General features: G+C 37.1%; 5 pseudogenes; 4 read left to right on the plus strand and 1 right to left on the minus strand.

Annotated features, from left to right (window-relative positions):
* The first annotated feature begins 837 nt into the window (after positions 1 to 837).
* LOC109091937 lies at positions 838 to 2,759 on the plus strand (annotated as a pseudogene).
* Positions 2,760 to 5,004: 2,245 nt separating this feature from the next.
* On the plus strand, positions 5,005 to 7,502 carry LOC109091938 (annotated as a pseudogene).
* Positions 7,503 to 8,314: 812 nt separating this feature from the next.
* On the minus strand, positions 8,315 to 12,136 carry LOC122147224 (annotated as a pseudogene).
* A 951-nt stretch (positions 12,137 to 13,087) lies between these two features.
* On the plus strand, positions 13,088 to 14,722 carry LOC122147337 (annotated as a pseudogene).
* Positions 14,723 to 15,544: 822 nt separating this feature from the next.
* On the plus strand, positions 15,545 to 17,466 carry LOC109100172 (annotated as a pseudogene).
* Positions 17,467 to 25,611: the final 8,145 nt, after the last annotated feature.

A 25,611-nucleotide genomic window follows, 5' to 3' on the forward strand; every position in this document is an offset into this window, starting at 1 on the left:
TCACAAACTGTTGTATACGATTTTGCGTATTATTATTATTATATTTTGTTTGTTTTGTTGGATTATTACCTGAGGATGCTTCAGACATGGGTTAAGAAAAAGGATCTTATGAAAGAAACACTTAGGTTTTAACGTGTTTACTGTATACATGACAAAATAAAGTAATTAAAGTGATATCCATTGTTTTTCTGTGTGTGTGTGACAAGACTTTCTTCTAAACACAATAATCAGATGTAGGTCTTTTCTAGTAATTCATTGTAAATGTAAGACAAAGTGTTATGATATTGACGGACCACAAATCAGTATGAAAATGCGAACATTGCACATGGGTGTTAAAAATGACAGGTCCGTATACAAATGTATACATTTGACGATTTTAAATTTTAGAACCACTTAAAAGGGAAAACATTATAAAAATGTAAATGTTGCATTTAGAAAATTTGTAATGACGAAAAATAAATACTAAAATGCTTGTACGCCTACATGATCGTCAATAAAGTTACATATATTCGAAAGAATAAGGTACAACTTAAGTGTAAATTAAAAACTCTTTATTTTATTGTTTGGCAGGGTTTAAAGTTCGATACATGCGCCTTCACTCGGGTGAAAACCCCGACCATAAAATTCCATTTACCAACGAAGTGTGTGTAGCAATTATCATATTAAATATGATAATATATTCGGTATCTTTGTATTTTTTTCTTTAACTTCGATGCGTGAGGTGAAAAATTAAATATTATAGCTAAATATGAAATGACAGTTAACTGTCGCGTTCAGTTAATCTAAACAACAGTAGTATTTAAATTGAAGTTGACTTGACGCTAACAGTTGATTAAAATGGCAGAATCTCAGAAATGTCTTGGAAAAGGTAATAAAAACTCGTTATGACTTATGAGAAACCAAAATGCAATTTAGAGCAGTATGTCTTTTTTTTTTTTTTTAGTTTAGTTTATTGTAGATGCCGTGACTGAGCAGGATTGTGTTGTGATTAACATCTACTCGATCATCTTAAGTGACGGCTTGAAACATGTCCAGATGTGTCTTTGTTATGTTAGCAAACGGGGAGTGTCATTGTTATTTCATTGTACACAAGAATTTGTACTCGAAAACTTGACAAGTGATATAACAGTTATGGGCCAGCAGGTGTGTTTAGTGCTGACGACAGTATGACACTGCACTTTTATGAAATCATCACTGCATATTACCGATGATATTTTGAGTGCTGCGTCATGCGCTCCTGGAATCAGCACCGTCACAGATTGCAGTCACTGGAGACCTTCCATGTGCTTTACCGTTTTGAACAAGTGTAACTTTTAAAATATGCTTGTTTTTGCCTGTGTGTGGGTGGTGTGTGTGTGGTGTGTAGAAGAGAGAAGAGAGAGAGAGAGAGAGAGAGATTATTAGTAGAGACTGATCATGTGACATCGTGTACAATGCTCTTGTCAACACTAAAAACCTGATTATACTTGAATAGACATTGAAAAGACATTTTGGCAACATGTGCAAAGTGACTCACATTATTAAACACAGCAATGCCATTGCAGAAATGGTCAGGGATATCAGGTCCAACATGTTTTTTGTTTAAATTGTGTCACAGGAAGCCCTGCTCCTGGACCTGTGCCAAAAAAACATATACAGCTTTACAGCATGAGATTCTGCCCTTTTGCCCAGTGGACAAGATTGGTGCTCAATGCCAAGGGAATTAAATGAGTATAAATGCAAATGGGAAGTGGCAAGTGAGTTATTTGAGGAGAATGAAGTTAGGTATGAAAGGTTTTCTTTTGTGCTGAGGATGTCCATGACATTGCATGAATACAATCATTTTAAAAATATTTGGTTGGAAAACATTGTTTCTGCTTTGATCAGGATGCATTCAGTTGATATGGGAGTCTCCAATCACCTGCGAGTACCTGAATGAGGTCTACCCTGAGAAGAAAACTGCTCCCATCTGACCCATTTGAGAGGGCCCAACAGAAAACTGCTGCTGGAGCATTTCTAAAAAGTATTTCCCAAATCACTTCCACACTGTATGTTTAGTCTTGCTAGATTGATGAATTGAATGTTTTCATCGGAGTCGTATGAATGGGTGTTTCTTTTCAGGTGACTCCCTACTTCCTATAAGACCCCTGTTAGCAAGACAAAAGGAGAAGATGTGTTAATTAAAGAGAAACTTGCCCAATTTAATGAGTTGTTGTTGAAATATGGTAATATTATAATGTGAATGAAATAAAGACCCAATATTGGTTTTTCTGATGATACTTTTCAGTTTGAGTTCTATATCTCTGTTTCACTTCCTGTATAAACTCCTGCTTTCTGTATGTCTGTCAGACCTTGTCAACAAGAAGACTAAGTTTTTTGGAGGCGATTGATTTGAATACAGTGATTGACTACATGATGTGGCCATGGTTTTGAAAGGGATGGAGATTGATGGATCTGAATAATGTTTAAAAAATGTTTTACCCAAAAATATGAGTTATTACATTTTAATTGTTTTAAAACTAAAGAGGTAAGACACTCAAAATCAGTTAGTGGATTACAAAAAATAAATAAAGTTATACAAGTAGACTCATGCAGATAACATGTCTTCATACTTTCACAGCTGCTTGGATGGGCACTCCTCAGTTTTGAAGAAGTGGACTGAAACACATGTTGGAGGATCCTCCTGTAAAAGCCACAGTGTGTGTTCAGCACAGACAACTACAAAGTGTTCATACAAGTCCTACATGGAAGGAACCCCCGATTATGATTATGGGGTTTAATAGGTTTTATAAATCATTGTTCTCTGGTAAAACACAAACCTCTGTTGCCTGTCTGTTTAACAGATATCATTTCAGATGGTATGTTAATATCCATCCATCTTTTATACTGTGATCCTGATTAATATGAAAAGAGAGAATTTCATGCCTGGTATTCATCATTCTTGTATGTCCCTTGACTTGTGGTTGTGGATCTCAAAAACAAAAATCTAAACCTTTGATCTTTAAACTCTTATATAACTGATAAGGTTAGTTAGTGCTTTGGTGAATTATTATATTTTTTTTTATCAAATGAATTATATGCAAAAAATAAAATAATAATGGAATTAATTAATAAGACACTTTTGGATAAAAGCATCTGGCTAAATGTAAATGTAATGTAAATGAAACAAAATTCAAGTAGATGGAAATATTGTACACATTATATATTATCTTATTTTGGACTATTCCAATTTCCAGACCAGCTTCATTCGTGATGGCCTGTAAGGAGTTTTCCAGTGTAACTGCGTGTAGTTTATTTATACTGGAATATAAATTACACTATGCCAACTGCAGGTGCTGTGCCCTTGCTCAAGGGTTAACAAGGTTTCTAGTTCAATCTCAGTCACACCTCTCTGGAATTTTAACCTGCAGTGTTTGCAATTAATGGCCCTAAATGATCCTAATCCATTAGGTGCCACACCACTTCTTATCTTCATATACACAAAGTCCTCAGAATTATATGTGATCAATAATCTTACCAGAAGCAGGTGCCACTGAGGTTTAACAGACTGCAGAAATGATATCATCTGTCTACCTTACCAGACTTTTAGAAGCAAATAACACCATAAAAATTAACTCACCCTGGAGTTGTTCTAAACCCTATGTGAGGTTCTTTCTTTCTGTTAAAACAGAAGGTGATATTTTGAAGAATGTATGTAACCAAACCGACTTCCATAGTATAAAAAAAAGGTGATGGTCACTGGCTACCATCAACCTATTTGGTCCACTAACATTCTTTAAAATATTTTCTTCTGTTTTCAAAAGAAGAAAGAACCTAAACATCTGAAGTTTTTTCTTTCTGCAGTAGTCAAAGTTGCTTATAAAATCCAGTAAAGGGGTTAAGCGTGACTTTGCACAACAGAACGCTTTGTCAGTGTCATAACCTGTGACCAAGTGACACCCCCCTTTTCTTCTCCAGAAAAGGTCTACATACTGACAAATTGGCAAGCTGACTCATTCTGCAGCTGTGGAACTGCAAAAGCAACCTTTGCATGACTTTGCAAGACGCCCACACTACAGAAACATAAACGGAGCATTATGTGGAAAAAAAAAACAAAAAACAAAAAGATTATTGCCTTTTTATTTAATAAAATGTTGTACTTGACTTGTTATACAGATAAGATGAAATGTCATTACACAATCCAGAAATAAGCTGTCAACTCTTAGGTCTGCAATAAGATAGCAGCTATTGTAAATATAGTCATGGCTACTGGTGCTGTTGGGCAAGGATTTGAAAAATGGTTAATAAAGTGAAGTGGCAAAGATTGTCTAAAACAGAAACTGAGACATTTCCTACTTCAGTAGTCTATTATATATTGAAAGATTACTTATTATCTATTAATTCTTTTCTAAATGTATTTAATGTTTTCATTCCACAAACAGTAACAACTTTAATTCACTTTTCAAATTTTATTTTATGGCTGCTTTTAAGGCTATGTTGGTCGTTTTTTTTCCTTCAGTGTATTTGCGAGGTGTTTTAACTGCGACTCTTAATAAATATTAACATTAACTGTATAATAATATTAAAAGTATTAAGAACACAAACTTTGGTTTAAATCGTTATTTTATTAAGCAGATTCGTTTAGTTGTATCCTTCCGCTAGAAGATTAAAGTCCCTGGCAGCATCATTGCAAACAACCAAAAGAGTCGCAACATACAGTAGATGTACGTTTGGTCTGGTTCATTGTTGATTCTACACGAAACATGTACGGCAAAATCAGAGAAATGTTCAGTAAATCAGCACATCAGCAGACTTCCGAGAGCAGTATATCATTTATAGTTGTTAAATAGCCTAGTTGTATAATAACTCGTATATACTCTTCAAACGATGAAAAGTAACTTTACGAATCTTTTACTAAACGTAGTGAACTAGTTTTGTTGAAGAGCTTTATTTTGAAAGTAATGTGGGTGTAATAAGTATGTAAGGAGGAGGAGTCATTATCTTCAGCCAGCCACCTGTTCTCCATAAAAACTCACTTTCCAGCTAACGTTAACTTCAGTCGGTTCAACAGGTAAGCAAACCTTGAATGAATTTTTGTTTGCTTTTAGTAAAACATGTCAAGCATCTGTGATAGCCTTGAAAGCAGATTTTTCATTTCTTGCCTCTGTGTGCGCGTTATGTAACATCTTTAGATTTTTATCTATAAAGAATGTAAAAAAAAATGTAATAGTCACCATCTAAGTTGTATTTCCAGCATTAAGGTCTTTTTCAAGTGAACACTGATCACATGGCTCCATCTCCAAAATGCCAAGGAAAAGGTAAGAGAAAACTGAAATTTGGAAATGGAAATTAGACTCGCTCACAAAGCTAACATTGTTTGGTCTATACCTTGTAAATGGAAAAGCATTAATAAAAACACGTTCATCTGCATAGCATGTTCAGATAGTTTCATTAACAACCCGGTTACAGAAAACTCTCCCAGATGTTATCATGGCATGACGTTGCGTAATCATTGTTAAAAAACGATTTCTGATAAAACCGATCATAAGCTCTTAAAATCTACTTCATAAACAGTTAAGGACTTAGTGGCCCACGTTATTTTACTGATTTAATTCCATGCATATCATGCAAATAACTCATTCATATGCATGTACATATTTACATAGTTGTGTCCCATGTGTTTCACTGGTGTAACAGCATGTCCTGCTCCATGGACCAGTGCCGAATGGTCTTATTCGGCTCTACAGCATGAGATTTTGTCCATTTGCTCAGAGAGCAAGACTGGTGCTCACATGCCAAGGGAGTTAAGTGAGTACTAAATGTTGACATGCAGTAATGGAGTACAATGAGGGTTGAGCATAAATTAGATTTGAGTTTCTTAATTAACATTGTCTGTTTTGGTTGTGAGGAAAATAACTCAATTAAATTTCTAGCTACTAACCAATACTGATTTTTTTATTCCTTTTACATAGACATGAAATTATCAACATCAATTTGAAGGATAAGCCTGATTGGTTTCTGGCGAAGAATCCTTCAGGGACAGTGCCAGTATTGGAAACCTCAAGTGGTCAGGTGATATACGAGTCACCAATCACCTGTGAGTACCTGGAAGAGGTCTACCCTGAGAAGAAACTGCTCCCATCTGACCCATTTGAGAGGGCCCAACAGAAAATGCTGCTGGAGCATTATTCAAAGGTATGCAGTTGGTCATTTTGAAACATGTACCTTATAAAGAACAGCTGATTTTTATTAATCTCCTCAATCAGAAATCTCACTGTAATCAGGACACAGAATATAGAAATGTACTTTGTCCATACAGTTCCTCAAAAAATCTGAAAGTCTTGGTATTATCTTTTTATTATCAGTTAAGCAAACCACAATAACCAGGAAAGTAAACCCATACCACTCAGGAGCATTATTGATGTATAATCATAATGATTTGAATTTCTTTTTTTTTTTTTAAGTAAATTTATGCATACATTTATGGAAATTCATCCTCATTTCAGGTAATTCCATACTTCTATAAGATCTCTATGGGCAAGAAAAGAGGAGAAGATGTCTCAGCAGCTGAAGTTGAATTTACAGAAAAAGTCTCCCAACTAAATGAGGTGGGCTGAAGTTTTCTACACTTTCTAAAAGTATATCATAAAAATATATTAACTGTTTTTTTTTTATATATATTTTTTTTTATTTTTTTTCAGTTTCTGGCGAAAAAGAAGACCAAATATTTTGGGGGTGATTCTATCACAATGATTGACTACTTGATCTGGCCATGGTTTGAGAGGGCAGAGATGATGGGCGTAAAGCAGTACGTTTTTTTTTTTTTTTTATTATTATTATTATTATTCGTACATATATGCAGTATATAATGAATATATGATTAAAAACTCACACATTTTCCAGACAACAAGAGGAATAGTGTGCTGAGTCATAGAGGTTAAGTTAAACAGATATGCAAACATGAATGACTGAGATTAGTAAAGGTAGGGCTCTGGTTCCAGCTGAATTGAAAAGCACTTTGGTTCAGTGAACTTTGTGCACACAAGTACTTGTCTTCACAAGTAACTTCTTGTAAATGCTACCATGTCTTTTGTATATATTTCTCCATAGTATAACTTGCTTTAAACCTAATAGTTCCATATCTCTGTTTGTTTCAGTTGTTTGGCCAACACTCCTGAGTTAAGGAAGTGGATTGAATGCATGTTTGGAGGATCCAGTACTCAAAGCCACCATGTTCAGCACAGAGGGATCACAAGGTGTTCTTCAACAGCTACATGGACGGAAAACCTAATTATGATCATGGTTTATAGAGTAAAACAGAATGTTTTCTGTCCATCTGTGTGTGGATTTTATCATTACTATTTTCTTAGTTTAAGTATTTTTTATACTGAATTTACAGCAAATTGAGCTTTTAAGCCTTAGACCTGAGAGTAGATTCCAGAGGGCCATGTAAAAAAGGCTACAATAGGTATATGAACATGCTTTTCTTTTATACATGAATATAAATAAACCAAATGTACAAACCATAAACATTATGGACAAAAACATGTATGTTTTTATTCTTTTATCTTTCCTTCAACTCAAACATTATAGCTTGGTGCTTATAGGTTAATTCCCAGGGAAAGCAAGAGCGGATAAAATGTATATGTGTAACTTGAATGAAGTGCCGCTTTGGATATAAGCATCTGCCAAATGCATAAATGTAAATGCATATTGTGGGGTTGCACAACATGGCATTCTATGAGGGGAACCACAGAACTGCATACTGCATAAGCGTTTGTTTAGTGCAAGTTTTTGATTTAAAAAAAAAAAAAAAAATAATTCCTAGACAAAGACTACAAAGAGTGAAACCAGTGCATTGTAGAGGAAAGATAAAAAAGTCGCTTTCAAACCTGTGAAACAGCTTCTGCTTGGGCCTGTACATGTCACTATGCACCATTTCTTTAGATGTGCTTGCTGCTCAGACGTTGTTTAGGCATTTCAACAATCCCTTATGTTGGCAGACAAGATCAAAAACTGATAATACTGCTAAATACTCTGATAATGTTACAAAATTATATCCTTAACATATTACATAATTTACAATAACTCATGGTTCAAAGATCCTGATCAGCTGCCAGAATGATGATAAATAGGAAGTGGGTGTTTTTTCAACCATGGGCACTTTTGGACCTGTGGAAAAATAAAATTCCTTAAAATCCTATTGTTTTAATAACAGCAACGTCATTTCCACTCATAACTCTAATTATGTATTGTGTTTGGTAACCTTCAGTGGTGGACATTACATTTAAACTTTTGGAAAAACTTTTGTCTTGATAAATTGTTTAGATATTTTAAATACACACTGTGTTTTCACTTTTTGCATAATTTATCAAAATGACAGCTTGAAATGATGCATGATAAAATAATTGTTCTTAGGTGATATTTACCTTGATTTTCTTCACACAATACATCTTATTTCAACTCCAGAATGCTCTACACTGACACTGTCCCCTTTGGTAAGAAAAAAAAAACTAACTTTTGCAATAAACTTAAATATTATTATTAATAGTTTGTTTTTATTATCATGAAAATGACACCAAAACTAATAAGTTTTAATGTGTACAAATTTATATGGACAGTTTTATTCATTTAGGCAAAATAAATATTGAAATTTGTGTATAATTCACTCTTTGTTGTGATAACTTAAAAATGTAAAGATTAATATTTTTATGATGGATTGTATATTTGAAGATTGAAAGCCTCAGTCTGGGACAAGAGTAAAACAAGAAATAATAATAATAATAATAAAAAGCATTTGAAAAGTAGCAATAAATAAAAATGCAAATAAAGACTGCTTTAATCTGACCTACATATAACATAAATGTAAAAGTTGAAATTTGGCCCCTGGGACAAAAAAGGTCCCATAGTTGAAGAAACACCCAAATATCATCATAGCATCAGTTACAGTCAGTGCTTAAAATGGCGCTTACATTTAAGGTGCAAAACGTCATCATGTAATTAGTCTGTAGAAATCCCCTGCACTCAAAGCCAGATCGGTGAGTAGGTCTACATCTGGTCTGCTAAACTAATGTCTCACATAACCGTTAGACAAGTGTGGGGTATATTCTTGTACAAGCACTGAGGTATTTCTGACCATCTCTTGAAAATGCTCTTCCATTTTGGCGTATACATGCCTCTGCAACACTAGAGGCCTAAACAGGGTTTATCGGCTCTGCAGTACAGATTATTTTGGGAACCAGAATTTTCAGCCGGGATGCGAGGGTTCCCTACAACAACGTGATAGAGTCTCTTTTCCTCCAAGCTTTGCTGAAGGAAGCCGAGTAGATCTCGTAATCTGTGATCGAGATTCTGTGGCTGCCACATGGCAGGACGTTTACTCAACAGCAGATGCAAAAGCGCCGTCATATGGTAATTAGAAAAGGCGCTTCTCCCAGTCAAAGCTGTCTGCTTTTTGTGCAAGAAAGAAACTATCTGAAGACAGTGAACGTGACACGAATTTGTAGGAAGTTGTTTTGCTAGATGTTTAAGCAGATTCTTTTCATAAACGGTTAGTGAGAGTTTCCAGTGAGTGTCTGAGGAGTTGCTAATGTCAGATGGGAAATGAGAGATGAGGTAAGCATCCGTGTCCTCAAACTGAACAGCAGGGGTAATGTTTAGAACAACAGTCTTTCCAGACCTAAATTTGATTTTCAGAGCTCCAGGAAAGTCCAGGTTCCGAAATCCCAGCTCAAAATCGTATTTATGAGAGATATGGCCCCATGCTTTGCTCACCGAGATCTGGAACCATGTCATGATCTGATCTTTCGACAAATACGAGATGTTCTTTGCACAGAGGAGCTCCACCAAAATGTTTTTCCTCAAGATTTTCACACTCATTTCTATTGTGAAGCAGACACAGCATATCGTCACCGAGATTGGGTTTGAGGCACAAAGACAGTCTGTGCCATTCCCACCTGGTTTAATTAGTTTAATCCTTCCACATCCTTGCAAGTCCAGTGGGATTTCAGTTGAGGGGGTGCACCAGAGTTGAAACTGGAACCTGAATGACCTTGGAGGAGCAAAAGGCACAATGAGGTCACATGTAGGAGGTTTAGACACCCTCCAGGACTCAACATACTGCCTATGCCAACAAAAGTCCTCGACTTCCAGGTCCGATTCTCGATCGCAAACACTTCTCAAAGCCTCGAGCAGATCATCTGCAAAGCCCTCGATAAACTCTCGCACTCTCTTCCCGCTCTCGTCCGTGGATGAAAGGATGGAAGCGGGTCTTGCAGAAGTTACTTAGGACACCTTTATCTAGGACTACAGTCCTTAGCGCTGAGATATTCGCACACTGGAATCTCCATCTTCATCTTCCATGGGGTCTGGCATTTCAGTAGGGATCATATCCTGCCTGCACACCTCAATTGTGAAGAAAATGACTAGGCAGAGAGAGCTCCAAAAGTACCAGCTGTAACTGTCCTGATCACCAGTCAGAGCTGTTTTCTGTTTGAGAGATCTCCAGTTCAAGGCGCTTGTGTTCGGCCTCCAGCTTCTCCTGGTGCTCCTTCATTCGGGGTCAGGAGCTCATCATCTTGCTCAGGGATGGTGGTGGTTCTCATTAGGGAAGAGCAGCGGGTGGTTGAGGATAGCGGCTACTACCACCAAGCAAACCCGTGCAATAGCACCTTGCATCCTTCACTGTGAGTCTGGGAAAACACACATTTCTAGATTAATGTGAGCTTCTTGAAAGGAAACACATCTTCTACCTTTTGTGAAACATTTATTATTTTGTAAACTGTAATACAAAGGACTGTCCTGCACTGGCGAAGGAAGTGCAGATAACCTCTGTTAAATAAATTACACAAATCAGATTTCCAGTTTCCAGATAAAAGTATCCACTGAAAACGAGATTTAAAAAAAAATCTGTTTAATGACTTTTTATCTCTCTAACTTGAGGGTCTGGGTTTAACTAAAAAACAAAAAAAAACAACAACAACAACAACTTAACTGAAAAAAAACATTTACCATGTGGTACCATCTCATCTAATGTTCAGGGTATTTTGTCATTTTGCAGATAAAATTCATATTTATATTCTGCAAGCTCTTGGTCCATACACCATGAAAAATGGTGCAAGGCAAGCAAGTATTTTACAGCATCCATTCTGTCACATTTGAAGTGATGTTGAATTCAGTAAAATATCAAGCTTAACCATATTACTTAAAGTTTGTGCTATTTATTTGGAAGAAAAAAAAAGCAAATCTCATCCAGTCACATTTTCTGTTTAATTAATCAAGCTTAACCAGATAATTGCTCTTTTTTTTCTTTTCACACATTTCAGTGTCCTTAAGCAGCATTTACACCATATATTTTTAAAAACAAACCACATAGAGAATAAAAAGAAAATAATGAAAATAATTAAATTCAAATTTTTATTTGATCTCATAAAGTTTTTTTAGGCCCTATTGTGTGTGTGTGTGTGTGTGTGTGTGTGTGCAAAAACAAACAAACAAACAAAAACAAATGACAGTCTATGAGCAGAACTGCATAAGAAAAATAATATAATAATAAAAAACAACGTTTTTTTTAATAGAGTATATAGTAATAGGTAGTTAACTAATGTTTGAGCTCCAGGAAATCTGTGGCGCTGCAAAGATTCCAACCTTCTACAAAAACTAAAGGGCGGAGTTAAGACAACAACAACGATTTACTCATTAAACAGAAAGAAATCTAAAAAATAGTTAGACACTATTACAGAAGAAACACTTGTTAACGCGTGCCTGAAATGATTAATGTCAATGGTAAGTTTATCAGCAACAGTGCGACTGAAGAGTAGTGTAGAGGAAGGCGGTGACGCAATAAACCAACGACTTAAAGTGAGAGCATCAAAAAAAAATCTCTTTTTAATCAACACAATTTGCGTATTTTCTTTATGACGTCTTAAGATGTTTTACAAAAGTCCTGTGGCTTACAAAACTTGTTTTTTTTAGATTTTAATCATAGCTTGTTACTGTCTCTTGAATAATCTATGAAACAGCATATGGTCACTGCTCGCGCGCGTTTGTTTTAGACCAAGAGCAGAATAGTAAACTTACACTGTAATCCAAGAGTTAAAGTCCAGCGTGGTGCATTGTTTCAGAACGATACTGAACCGACACAAGAGAAAGCGCTTCAGTACCGTTACTCCTGTTTCCTATCATCTGCTCTCACATCCAGAAGTGACCAATGGGGCCCTTTTCACGCCTCCATAAAAAGCACGTGGGTCAGTCTCGCTCTTGAGTCAACATCATGTCACACGCACTCCGGGGGTGCTGAAAACAATTAAAACATATTATTGACATATTATGAGCCTATAGTGCTAGTAATTATGGATGTACATTCAATTACAAAAATAAAAAGGCTTCGAAATATGTACATACCCTGTTGAAGAATGAATGTTATATATATATAGCGAACTAGAGAGTAATATCTACAAACAACGGTATTTAAATTTGTGTAAGGCCTTACACAACAAAAAAACAAAACAAAAACCCCACATTTTTACGTTGTTTTGTTTTTCGGCTCTTTTTAAGAATGTGCAGCTGCGCAGTGACTACCGAAGGACAAATATAACCCACACGAGGTCGCTACCTCACCAAAGTTCAGCCAGATTGCAATACACCTACAATACCCTGATAAGATATTTACCCCCCCCCCGTTTGCAATCATCCGTTTGTAGGGTCATTTTTTGAGGTTTATTTTTAAAGTTATTTTCCTGAGGGTCACGGAATGCGGTAATTATTGAGAAAAACAGCCGTTCTCCAAACCGGAATATCCGGTCGCGAGAGGGCTGCGGCGCTTATTAAGAAAAAAATATGAAAAATGTAAATATGAAATAGCCTATTATAAACCATACAGGACTATTGAAAGGGAGAGGAATCAAATCCGTTTTAACTAGTTTTAACGTCAGGTATTCGTGCGCACATTTTGGGGTGTGGCCAAATGATGCAGGTGCGCGCGCCCTACACGTGAACCCATCACACTTAAGCGCTCAGAGCTTGCGAGACCCATTGTGAAACTTTCGTCTCCACGTGATCAAAATATTTACTTTTTTTTTCAAAAAAAAATTCTCATCTTTTTTTTTTTTTTTGTCTTTTTCGCAGACTTGATCAGCGCAGATTGCACAACAACATATTTGGCGGTCATTATCAGATAAGTAGCCTACTTTTGACACATCTGCAGCCTCTTACAGCTACAACATAAACTAATTAATGGATCGTTTAAAGTTGGTTCTGCAATATTTTCAGTCAAATTCTGAGTCTATCTCTAATGGTATCTGTATAATATTGTCACTGATAAGCGTCAAGTTGTATACAAGTTTTGATTTCAACTGCCCCTGTTTACCGCAATACAATAAGATGTACGCACTGGGGATCATGTTCGTCCCTCCAATTATATTGTTCCTTTTGGGAGTGTGTTAGTCAGTCGTCATACAGGGGTGTTGATGGAAGAGTGGGTGAGACCCCTGGGCAACAGGACAAAAATCCAGCAGTGGTAAAGTAAGTTTGAAGCTAAATAATATTAATAATATTACTAACTTATTATTAATATTAATCATATAAAAATATGTATATTATTCTTCTCCCAGCTTTTTGCTGTCATCAATGTTGCAACGGGCCCTTCTGGCCCCCATGGTCTGGATTCTGATGACACTCTTGGATGGAAAATGTTTAATCTGTGCATTTAGTATGAATGTAGACCCTAAATATTTCACAGGAATACCAAACAGCACTGGCCTAGAATTGATCAAGATCATGGCAAAGGTGCCTTGCAAAGAAGATGTTATCTTCAAAAACAGCAGTTTTCGGAAAGCTGTCTCACGCTATGTGCGTTGTTACTCTCAGGTGAATGGGTTTTCTCACATTTTTTTGTGCATTTTTTTTTCAGTGCTTACATTGTCTTTAGGCAAGTGAACTGTGATGTCAATGTCATTTTTGACATGATATCTGCTAAGTAAGATTGAGCTGTACAAAGCTGACAGGAGCAGACCTTTAGCAAATCTATAGGTGGTTAAAATCCTTTCATGCTTTGCATAACTAGATGATTCATCTTTTCTTCTTGTACAATTTATCCTCTCAATAGGCAATAGGCTGGTCAATCCTCCTTTTCTTCATTTTTTTGGGCACTGTGGGCCGTGTCCTCAAGCCTTGCTTCAATCACGCCACTTTTCTGCAGACACGCTACTGGAGCAATTACCTGGACATTGAGCAGAAGCTCTTCGATGAGACCTGTGTCCTTCATGCCAGAGATTTTGCCAGAAAATGTGTGGTGCAGTTCTTTGAGAGTATGCGAGAAGACGTGACTGTGAGAATGCCCTTTCAAATGCACTCAGAACCCAGTACAATTCAAAATGAATATGAAGAGGAGGAAGAGGAGCGTTTGCATGGTATAACCAGACAAGATCAGGTGGATCATTTGCTGCAAACCTGGTATGAGTGCAAACCAGAGCTGGACGTGACCAATATGGCCTATAAACCCAAAGGGTGTATCACTTGGGAAGATCACAATGGAAAGGTATTATTCTCTGAAGTGTAAAACTGAGGAAAAAAAGATCTTACCCCTTAAATAAGAATGAATGTCAATAAGTGACATGTAAATGAAATATGAATAAAAATAATGAAAAATGTTAACCCTAGAATTGTACTTGAACTAGAGAACTAGTTGACTAATTAATGTTAATTCAGAAGCAAAAGCCTAAAAAGCTTGCACGTTGGATGTATAATTCAGACCCCCATACGATTCTGAGGCAAAGATGCCTGGATGGAGAAATGTTTCATCTGCATATTTAGTGTGAATGTAGAACCAAAACATTTTTGAATTGTAATGTTACTATCAGATTAATGTCAGTTCAAACAGCATCGTTTTAAACCTTCCTCAAGTGCTTGCATGCTGGTGCATTTGAATATGCTGGAATTTAGTTTGTGTATTTTTGCATGTCTCTTCCCACACATTACACAACAACCTCATGGATATTGCTTGTATGCAAATTACTACAGAACCTTGGCAACACATGAAAAAAATGTGTATTTAGTTGTCAGTTTATATTATGCATATGTATATCTATTAATAGTATTAAGTAATAAAAATATGGTTTATCATCTTAGCTGCATGGCAGTTAGACCCACTGTGTTCTGTGTTTGTATTGTCCATGTTGTGAAATGTATGTTTACCTTCAATACGCCTTTTGAGGTAAGAGAGATTTTTGTCTTGAAGTTATGTATTATGCTTGACATAATACAAGTGAACAATGTTTATTAGCCTATTTAAGCATTGGACAAAGCCAGGACAAAAATAACACCCAACTATTTAGTTGAGGATGTGTTAGAGACTTTAAAGGAGGGGCCTGTCACTCATGTGCATCCATGTATTAAGGCAACCTGGTGAACCTTTCCTTACTTTGGATTCAGCTCTGTTCCAGCAGTCTTGCTTTCTTTTCTCTCTGACTAGATAGAGCAAGTCTTTGCTTATTATTATAAGAGTTATCATTTATTATTGCTCAGCTTTACTAGTTTGATAAACTTTTGATTTATATTTTGCTCTCGAAGGTGAACTGACTTTTTGAAAATGGATAAGTTTCGGATTATGGTCCAGTTTTTGCAAGCCAACCAAGAGTCGTTCATGAATGGCATCTGTGGGATCATGGCTCTGGCAAGTGCTCAGATGTATTCCTCTTTGAGTTCACCTGTCCTTTGTCTTCCAGACTACAATTATGCGTATGGAATCGGCATTCTAATTGTTCCGCCAATATGGTTCTTTTTACTTGGGTATGTACTTAACAACAACATATCAGTGTTAACTGAAGATGGAAGAGACCGGTTGGAAAACGCAGGAAAGATCCGGCGGGTTTTGCGCTACATGTTCAGCTCCATGACGCAGCGCGCTCTCATCGCTCCGGCTGTATGGGTAGCCGTGACTTTAATGGATGGCAAGAGCTTTCTTTGTGCTTTCAGCGCCACAACGGATTTTTTCCGAATTCCTCAACGAGAGCTATCAAAGCTTATCCACAAAGGAGCTTGTGAAATTACAAGCAAGGATTCCATGCACAGACGTGTATGATGGACATTATATTATTTCCAGAGAAGGGGCCTCTAGGTATATTCGCTGTTTGTCACAGGTAATGACAAAACTTGATGAAATGTGCTTTTCTAAAATATGTTACCTATTAGCCTACTATTAACGCTGGGTAAAGCAATATTTGACATTTTTGGTGCTAGTTCTTTATCAACAAACAACCAATCATAAACCGCTTTAGTTTCTTACCTCATTAAATATTCATGCGCTTAGCCTATAGAAAGTTCAGCTGACAAGTTTGTTTGTACGTTTTAAAAACAGATTTTCAAAGTTATACAAGAGGTTACTAAAACAGGACAGGTCCAGGATTAATTACGAACACAGGGAAATTATATAGGCCTGGGATTTCAAGGCTTTACGAGAAATGATGTAGGCCTATAACACTCAGTTTTGATATAGCTATGGAAACTATTTATTGTCTATTATAAAACTAGGCTATATATTATATAAAATATATAAATATATAGGCTACAACTACAGTATAGGTATATAGCCTATTGTTTTATTTTTAAAGTAATCTGTTGCGATGTTTCTTTCTTTCTTTTCTTTCTTTAGGCCTGTGGATGGACCTTTTTAATGGTAATAACTATAGCAGCGTTCTTGATAAGGGCGATAAGACCTTGTTTTACACAAGCTGCTTTTCTTAAAACGAAAATATTGGTCGCACTACATTGATACAGAGCGCAAATTATTTGACGAGACGTGCAAAGAGCACGCCAAGAGCTTTGCTAAGGTCTGCATACAGCAATATTTCGAGAGCATCATGGTGAAATTGTTCCACAGTTCCAGTTACCCACAAAGAAAGGGAAAGGTTAAAAAAGATGATGATGGGGAAAAAACAGAAGAGTGACGAGGAGAATCTTCTTGGGATCCGTAAAGAAGAACGATATGAATAAAGTCCTTTGGAACTGGCATATTTGTAAACCCCCACTAATGCTGAAACAAACGCGCTGAAGATATGAATGGACATGCGCACTTGGATACACTCAGCCTCTTAGAAGAGCGCAACACCCACACACCTGTGAAAACGACAGCTGTGGCTTACTACTCCAAAGTCTGACTTCACGTTTTAATCTGAACTGAATTAAGTGGTATTGCAGTAGCCTAATCACTGTTAAGATCTCGTTTCTATTTATTGCATGCCCTTTCTTATTTTATATCCTCCTGAGATTTGCTAATCGTAAGTTGTTTGTTAGGCCTACCATAAATAAATAATAGGATATAATGGGCTTTTATGTGATAAAAAATGCAGGTGTGACCAATGACAATAATAATAGCCTATGATGACCACAATGTTAATAATGAATGTCACTCTTTTTCTCTATACAAAAATGAGGTTTTACTAAAATTAAGGTAGGCCTATAGCTAAATTTAAATTCAGGAGGAGTTGAGCAGGTGTTGATGTCATCAGTCATATCAAGGACATATCAGCAGCTGCTAATGTCACTCTGGATGTATTTTTTTTTACGGTATTTAGCCCCATAGATATATATATATATATATAGCCTACATAGATGCCTCATTAGTGACTGTTTCTATGGGCCCGCTTTACATAAGCCGTCAGCCATATTGGAAGGGTCAACATGAGGTCAATCACCATAATAACCAATGAATATTCAAACATGCCACAATCCGTACATATCTATGTTTCAACCCCCGCTCTCGCATTCTCCCCACCTGCATGTGAAAGATTATCCCTGCATCTTCGAAATATTAATTGATTATTATGGTGAATGACGTCACGTTGACCATTAAAGATGGCGGACGCATCTACGTGCTTGGAGCTGTCGAATGAAGCATCTACCTGTACATATCTAAGTTTAGCCCCGCCCACTAATGGCATGTTGGCTACTAAAGGATCAAAGTAGTTTACCCACATCCTAAATTATGTCACAGACAATGTTATTGTACAACATAACCTGCTGCAGCAGTTTGCAATTGTATAGCTTGCTCAGGCTAAACTGCTGAGTTAACCTAAGCATAACTGCCAAATCTTTTAGTTATACTCTTCAGTTTAAAGCAGCAGTATTTATTACTCAGTTACATAAATGATTATTTATATGATTTTAGGATATTTTAGGATATCTTAAAGCAGTGGCTCTTTGACCAGGGGTCCAGGGCCCTATAGAGAGCCTCAGCAAACTTACAAGAGAGCCCTCAAGATTAATTAAAATGATTTAAAATAAGACAAAAATAACTTTGGAATAAGATAAATCAAATAAAAATCAAGATATTTCTTAATTAATATACCCCTAAATTTGGGGAATTATAAAACGTAATTGTTTACATTTTTAAACTATAATTAGTTGCTTATTTTAATGTATGGACACTATACCAATTTCTGTAAACTGGCTTTGACTATTGTTTTGGACAGTGGATGCATTGTGGATGTAGTCAAAAAGGGTTGTGAATGTGAACCACAATGGGTGTGACTTTAGAACTCACAGTGTGTGGCTCTCCTTTGGCCTGCCGTGGGAATGCGTTTCATGACATTGTGGTTTCCGAGATGATCTCTTCATTCTGAGATGTTCTGTGCACTGTTCTGTGCATGTCCCATTTTGTATGACTCCCTAATTAAACACACCTAGTTTAATTCCAAGACCTGCAAAAGGAGTGTCAGATAATTGAGACGTGCAAAAAATTAACTGGAATTAGGAACCACTGTCATATCCATTTTTTACTGGGTCTCATGAGACAATATAGAAGAATATGTTGGAAGACATTTATATGTACAGCAAGGGAAATGTTTTTTTTTTTTTTTTTCATGTATCTGATCTTTCTCAATTACTTTAGCCCAACCTATTTTAGTTAAAGGCTTATTAGTTCAATTGGGGCTGAAACCAGATTGTAATTGCTATTGGTGATTTACTGCTGTATGTACATAACAGACCACAACAAATACAGCTATATAAATACAGTTTTTTTTGTTTTGTTTTTACAATCTGCTTCTTGGTTGTACATAATTTTTAAAACTTTGTGGATGTTCAGCAAGACCATTTGTTCTCCCTGGCAATGAAATGTAAGTCTTCATTTCAGAATTTTATTTTGATTTTTTTCATATTTGGTTTTAAGTAATTAATTTGAGTGGCACATTGAGGCTTAGGAAACTTTGCCCAATCAGTTGCTTTTATATGAATTGAATGTATGCATTTATTGATCTATATATAGCATAATGAAGCTGTTTTCTGTTTTCCCCTTCTTTTCATGTATAACTGTGTCAAAAGACTTACTTGCACATCTGTCTTTGTCAGTGTTTTAGGTATTACTTTCCAGAGACAGTAATCAGCGAAAGAAACTGATAAAGAGACAAGAACACCTATATCAAAATAAGATTGTCTGCTTTCCTTTCCTCTCCGAATACATCAAATTTATTGCACTTTACTTCAAGAATAATGATGTCATGGTCTTGTTTCCATGGGCCTCATAGGAACAGTGGTTGGTCAGACAGCATACAACATCTTGCTTTTTCACTGTCTGTGTTCACCAAAGAAGAATTACCTGTACGGCCTTGCAGCCATTTGATGTACCAGCCCTGGCTTTCTTTGTCAATGGGGTATGCCTGAATCAAAATACCTGGGACAATTGTGTCGAATGCCAACGGCAGAAGATACAGGAAATTATCAACTGACTGCTGCTTTTGCCCTGCTGGGCTCCATTTGGCAGAGCAGTTTGCCTGAGGTTGTGTTAGCTCCATTTTTTGTGTGCATCGCAGTTGTTGCCCCTGTTTTTTACCTGGACTGTAATTTCCCTACTGAGAGGGGAGGCATATGTTCCTGTGCTTTCAGTGATTCATGAACCCCTCATCTTGGATGGGCTTTCATTTCACTACACCTGGTTCCAGAGATCATGGCCCTCTTTCCATGTCAAAGCATGTAACCTACTCCATTATGAACTACTCAGGAGAGGTTTGAACGCCAGTTAAAGTATGAATCCCCAGGTATTGTCACTTTTATAGTGTTGTTAACCTCCTTAATTGTTTGAAGCACTTCTGCTGTACAACCTCTTTTTTTTTCTTCATCTAGCTTTTGGGCTGGTTTGCTGGTGGAATCATCCTCCCTCTCCATCATTTGGGCTCCTCTGTCCTGAAAAATTGCTTCTGCTTCTCTTATGGCTATCAGCAAGAGGCGTACGGGGGCCCAGTATCGGCTCCAGCCAACAAGCGCTATTTGCCGCGGTACAGCTGATGTCGTAGCATGCTAAATAACTAATGAGTACTGTAAAATGTCAAGGTTTCTTTGGCTTTTGGTTGCCTTGGAAGATCAGAGGAACAACTTCTACGCAGACTGCAAGGGACATCAGACACTCCCCAGAAATAGTGGCGTTGAACCGGGGTCACAGGGTTTACAATGTCCAAAGAACTGATGACACTCCCATCGACCCCGCTTAAACAATTGGACATGGACACGAGATGAAGTATAAGAGTACTTGACAAAGAAATGACATTTTTAGCCCATGTCCTAACAAATTAGTGGTCTATTAATGAACAATACTATACACAATTAGGGGGAGTCGTGCCTAATAGATAGGTCGGACCCCAATCGAATGGTGTTGAGTCGGTCTCGGGCCGGCAGATTTGGGTGGGGGAGTGCAGGTACATTTCTCCTCTCCACCTTCAAATACCACGCTTAGGTGCCCTTGAGACAAGGCATCGAACCCCCAACTGCTCCCTGGCGCCGCAGCATAAAATGGCTGCCCACTGCTCCGTGTGTGTCACAGTGTGGGTGTGTGTTCACTGCTTCCTGTGTGTTGCACTTCGTTGGGGTTAAATGCCAGAGCACTAATTCTGAGTATGTCCCATACTTGGCTGAAGTCCGTCACTTGCACTTTCACTTGTCACTTTCACCCAAAAACTAATATCTCTGCATTCAAGAGAACACCCAAGAAATGTGGTAGATATAAAAAATATTGTTCTTAATTATTGATGCTACCTTTAGCTCAAGCGCTCCGATTAGCAATCCATTATTTTTGTTTGTGTTTGTTGTTTTTGGCCATCATGCAGGGACAAAAAAAAAGCGGCCCACATGTTTGAAATAATATTTTCTTTTAACCCCTGGAAATATGTGGAATCGACTTACTAAGTCTTAAAGGTCCTATTCTGCTTTTTCACTTTTTCACTTTAGTTAGTCCTGTAATGTTGCTGTTAGCATAAAAAGAATCTGCACATTACAAGCTCATAAGTCCCTTCAAAGGAATATTTTATTTACCTGAAATCCTTTTTTTTTCAAAACTACAACGGTTGGACTACAACGCATCTTTTCCAGGATTTGTGGATATCGACAAAGATTGATTAATGGGAAGGAGACCTAGTTGAGCTGCAACTAGAGAAGCAACAAGGTTATATCACTATTCGGAACACGCTAGCTTTCCAGACGACCGAACTTAGAGTGGTTAAAAATTACACTCAGATTGATTAATTTGATGCAGTATTTACACTAGGAAGCGCTTGCCGGTGCTACGTAAGAGGGAATGACATGGCGCCAGAAGTATGAAAGTCCATCATCAGCATACTCATCTTCCACAAACGTCCAAGCTAGGTTATATGAAGCGACGGAAACCACTTTTTGTAAGCAAAATGAAAACAAAAATAGGAATGTTGAATAAAGTAATTTGTTTTGTTCGTCTTCGCTTACAAAAAGTGTTTCCCGTCGGCTTAATCTAACACCAGATTGGATGTCTTCCTGACAGAGGGAGTATGCTGACATCGACGTTCATACCGTTTATGGACCTGGACGACTGTCAAATTTACTTGGCAGTCCTATGGGACAAGTTAACAGGCCTTCCTGGTTTTCATCCAAAATATATTAAATTGTGTTCCAACAGATGAACTACGCTTTTACGGTTTGGAACAAAACCTTGGGGTAAGTGATTAATGGACACAATGTGTCATTGTTGGGTGGGAGCTATCCCTTTAAGTTGTTACGGAAATGCTTTTGATGGGTGTGTTATTTCTGTTTTTTTTGCCTGTCAGTGTGTCACGTATTTATAGCTGGGAAAAATGACAGCGTGAGCAATGATGAAATTTGGAGAGTTATAACGCAAATTGTGACATTACCCGCTCACATAGTTCAAATGTCCTAAAAATAGATAAGAAGAAAGGTACTAAGAAAACGAAAGAGACCAGTATTGAACTAAAAAAGAGACAAGCACACATTAATTGAAAGCAGGTGTGAGGCTTTTTCATTACCGGGCGCATCCCTGCGAGCATCTAACCGCTTGAGACTCCTTTTCTCTTCTGCTCTTGGCAGGTTAAACATACTTTGGTTTGGTAATTCGGTTTTTCTACGCACACGTTCTACAACTAACAAACTATTAAAGCGCCCTTTAAATATTTCAGTTCAAGCCCTTTAAATACGGGTCAACAGATTTATGGGTGTAACGAGGTTAATGGCTCATTGTATGACAACAACAGACACTTAGTGTGCCATTAAAACGAAATTAAATTAATTATTAAATCAGGTTTGGCCATTTTTGTATTGGCAATCCTATATTGTCATAAAAAAAATTAACATATCATTTCGATTAGATGCAGGACAAAGTCATTATTTAACTTCAATTTGGAGGGATGGGGTTTAGTTAAGATGGGCCAGGCCAGCCATGTTTTTAGTTAAAATGCTCATACTTTCCACTGGGGCTGGAACCAAAAGCTGCTGCTTGAGGTCTGGCTGCAATGCACCCAACGGATCAATAGACGAACGAACATCACTACTTAAACAATAATACGGAAAACGCATTTGTGTTTAACGGACTTCTTTATGCTGTATGTCTTTTTGGGTTGTACATTTCTTGTGAAAGACTTTATTGGCTGTTCACGCGACTCCCCTTATGTCCCTCAGTGCACGTAGCCGTAGAGTCGTTCTGTATTATTCTCGAAAGTGGTTTTTTGACAGGAGTTCATTCAATTTCGGGCATCTCAGTGGTCAAGCTGAAACTTGCCTCAGAGGGTTTTTTGTGTTCAAGAGAACTTTTCTGCATGAACTCAGTCTTTTGACAATGTGTATCTCAGAATTAACATTTTCTGGGAATTTGGTTGCCATGGGGGGCACATTTTTTTTTCGGTGTCTATGTTTTTCTAGTTTTTAGAGTCGTGTTTCGAGTGTTCTGTGGTGATGTTGAGTCAGTCAGATAACCGCTAAAAGCTGGTTCTCTTTAATTCTTCTGTCGTTGGTCAGTGTTTTAGGCGTACCTTTACAGAGACTCTAAGATAAGCCTTTAAACCTGCATTAATCCACATTGAGGAAAATCAGGAAAGGATGGTGTCGGCACTCATCTTCAGCAAAACTTCACAGTTCGTTGCGATATTCTTCAAAGAGTAAGGGATGTCATGATCTTCAATGGCCTGATAGGTTTAGGACCGTAAGCCAGTCCGAACCGTATACAATATTTTTGCATTTCACTGTCCTGTTCCCCCAAGAAAGACTTACCTGTACGGCCTGGCCAGCCACGATGGCGTCCCAGCTCTGCCTTTCTTATCATTGGAGGTGATGCTAAAACATCAAAATACTGTTATGTTGTCTTTCAGAGTGCCGCACCAGAAAATGTCGGGGAATTGATCAGTGTCTGCTGGCTTTGCTCTGTTGGGCTCCAGTTGGGCAGAGCAGTTTGTTGCCCCCATTCACTTGGTCCAGTCAGTTATTTCCCTCCTGAGAGGGGAGGCGTATGTCTAGTGCTTTCAGTGAGTTTATAGACCCCTCTTGCTTTGTATGATTTCCACCCACTACTACAAAGGGACTCCAGAGATCTACGCACTTATGTTCGTGTCAGGACTTGTACCCGGCTCCATTTATGAACTACTCAAGAGTGATTCAACGACCATCTAAAGTATGAATCCACAGGTATTTATCAACTTTTACTATAGTGTTTTGTTTATAGTCTTTATTAAATTATCCACTTCTAATTTCATTTGGCATTTAGCTCAAATTTATGTAATTGTATAACCTCTAATTTTCTTCTATGTTCAGTAATAAACTGATAAATAATACATAAATCTTCTGTTCCAGTATAATAACCACATTATTAGTATTATTATTAAATAATGTGTCCTCTTATCTAGATTATCACAATTATGATTAAGTGGGTCTTAGAATAAGTTCTTTCTGGTTGGTCAATATCTATGGATCTATTGTATGTTTGTACCAAGGATAGCTTTTTTAAAAAAAAAATAATAATAATTCCTGGCGTGTATTGCGCACAGTTTGAACGCATATATAAACTCATTTCTGATTGTGATTCTGGATTATCTGATCTACATCTAGTTTTGTTGGCTGGTTTTTTGGGGCCCCTGGTGGTGATGAATCTTCCCTCGCTGTCGTTCTGCTGACTCCTGTCTTAAACACTGGGCTGCTCTACCCTTGGCTATCAGCAGGTGGCGTACTGGTCCCCAGTATCGTTCCCCATCGAACAAACTCCCTTCCATCGCACAGCTATGTGACTGTACAGGCAAATACCTTGTGCTGCTGGATGTGTCAAGGAGTTTCTTTGGCTTTGTGGCCCTTGGAAGATCAGAGGAAGCTAACTTCTAAGCAGTATCCTGCAAGGGAGATCACAGAGCGTCATTCCCATCAAGGAGTGGAACCGGTCCACAGGGTGTAACATGTTACAAAGAGACTAATGTACACTCACTTCTACAGCCGCCTTAACACAAATGGACATCGTGTTACAAAGCGATGATAACAACTGCTATAAGCCAAATGAAAACATTTTAGATATATTCATGAAATTTTCATTTATTATTTTTTATTGTTTTTCACTGTTGTTTGTTATTCTTCATGGTAAAAACATACGTGAGTGCTATGTTTGATATTTTGTCACTGAAGTCTGGAAGATTGTTCGTTTCTTTCCTTTCTTCTTTTAGAGCATGATTGGCAGCTCAATTGTCAATATTTTGGATGACACGACATTGAACACTTCTCTCTGTATTAAAAGAGACATGATGTACTCTCAGGTGAGTGACCTCTTGCCATCGAGTGTTATATAATATATATATATATATAATATATATATAGTATATATATATATTATATAGCCTATATCATATAAGCCCCCCCCCCCACATCAATTCCTCATCAGTTTTTTCTATAAGCTGTGACATAAATCGCTTGTGATTTTTTTTTATTTATCCAAGAGCACATTTTTTTTTTTTGCTTTATAGAGGGCATTTCCCAACTTACATTATTATTTTTTTTTTTTTTGCAAATTCTTACATTTGATCTATAAATTCAATTATAATAATGTGATTATCTTTATGTTATCAAATTAAATCATTTTACACTGAAATACGACGACTGCATCAAATACTATTATGAGATTATTTTACATATTTTTGAATATACAAACAGGAAATGATGGTGGAAATTATACTTTTATACTAAATTAAAACGCCAGTAGGTGCCTGGTAGTGAAAGCGTTTTAATTAGCATTATGAGAGTCATTGAGTGGATTCATTCAAAGCGATTTCGTTCAAACGGCAGATTCATCCCATGTTTTAGACACGGGTACAATGAAACTATTTGACTCAACCGATTCGTTCCAGAACACGGAATCAATCAGCAATGAATCGCCTG

Source organism: Cyprinus carpio, chromosome A13 (genome assembly GCF_018340385.1).
Source record: "Cyprinus carpio isolate SPL01 chromosome A13, ASM1834038v1, whole genome shotgun sequence".
Taxonomy (NCBI): Eukaryota; Metazoa; Chordata; class Actinopteri; order Cypriniformes; family Cyprinidae; genus Cyprinus; species Cyprinus carpio.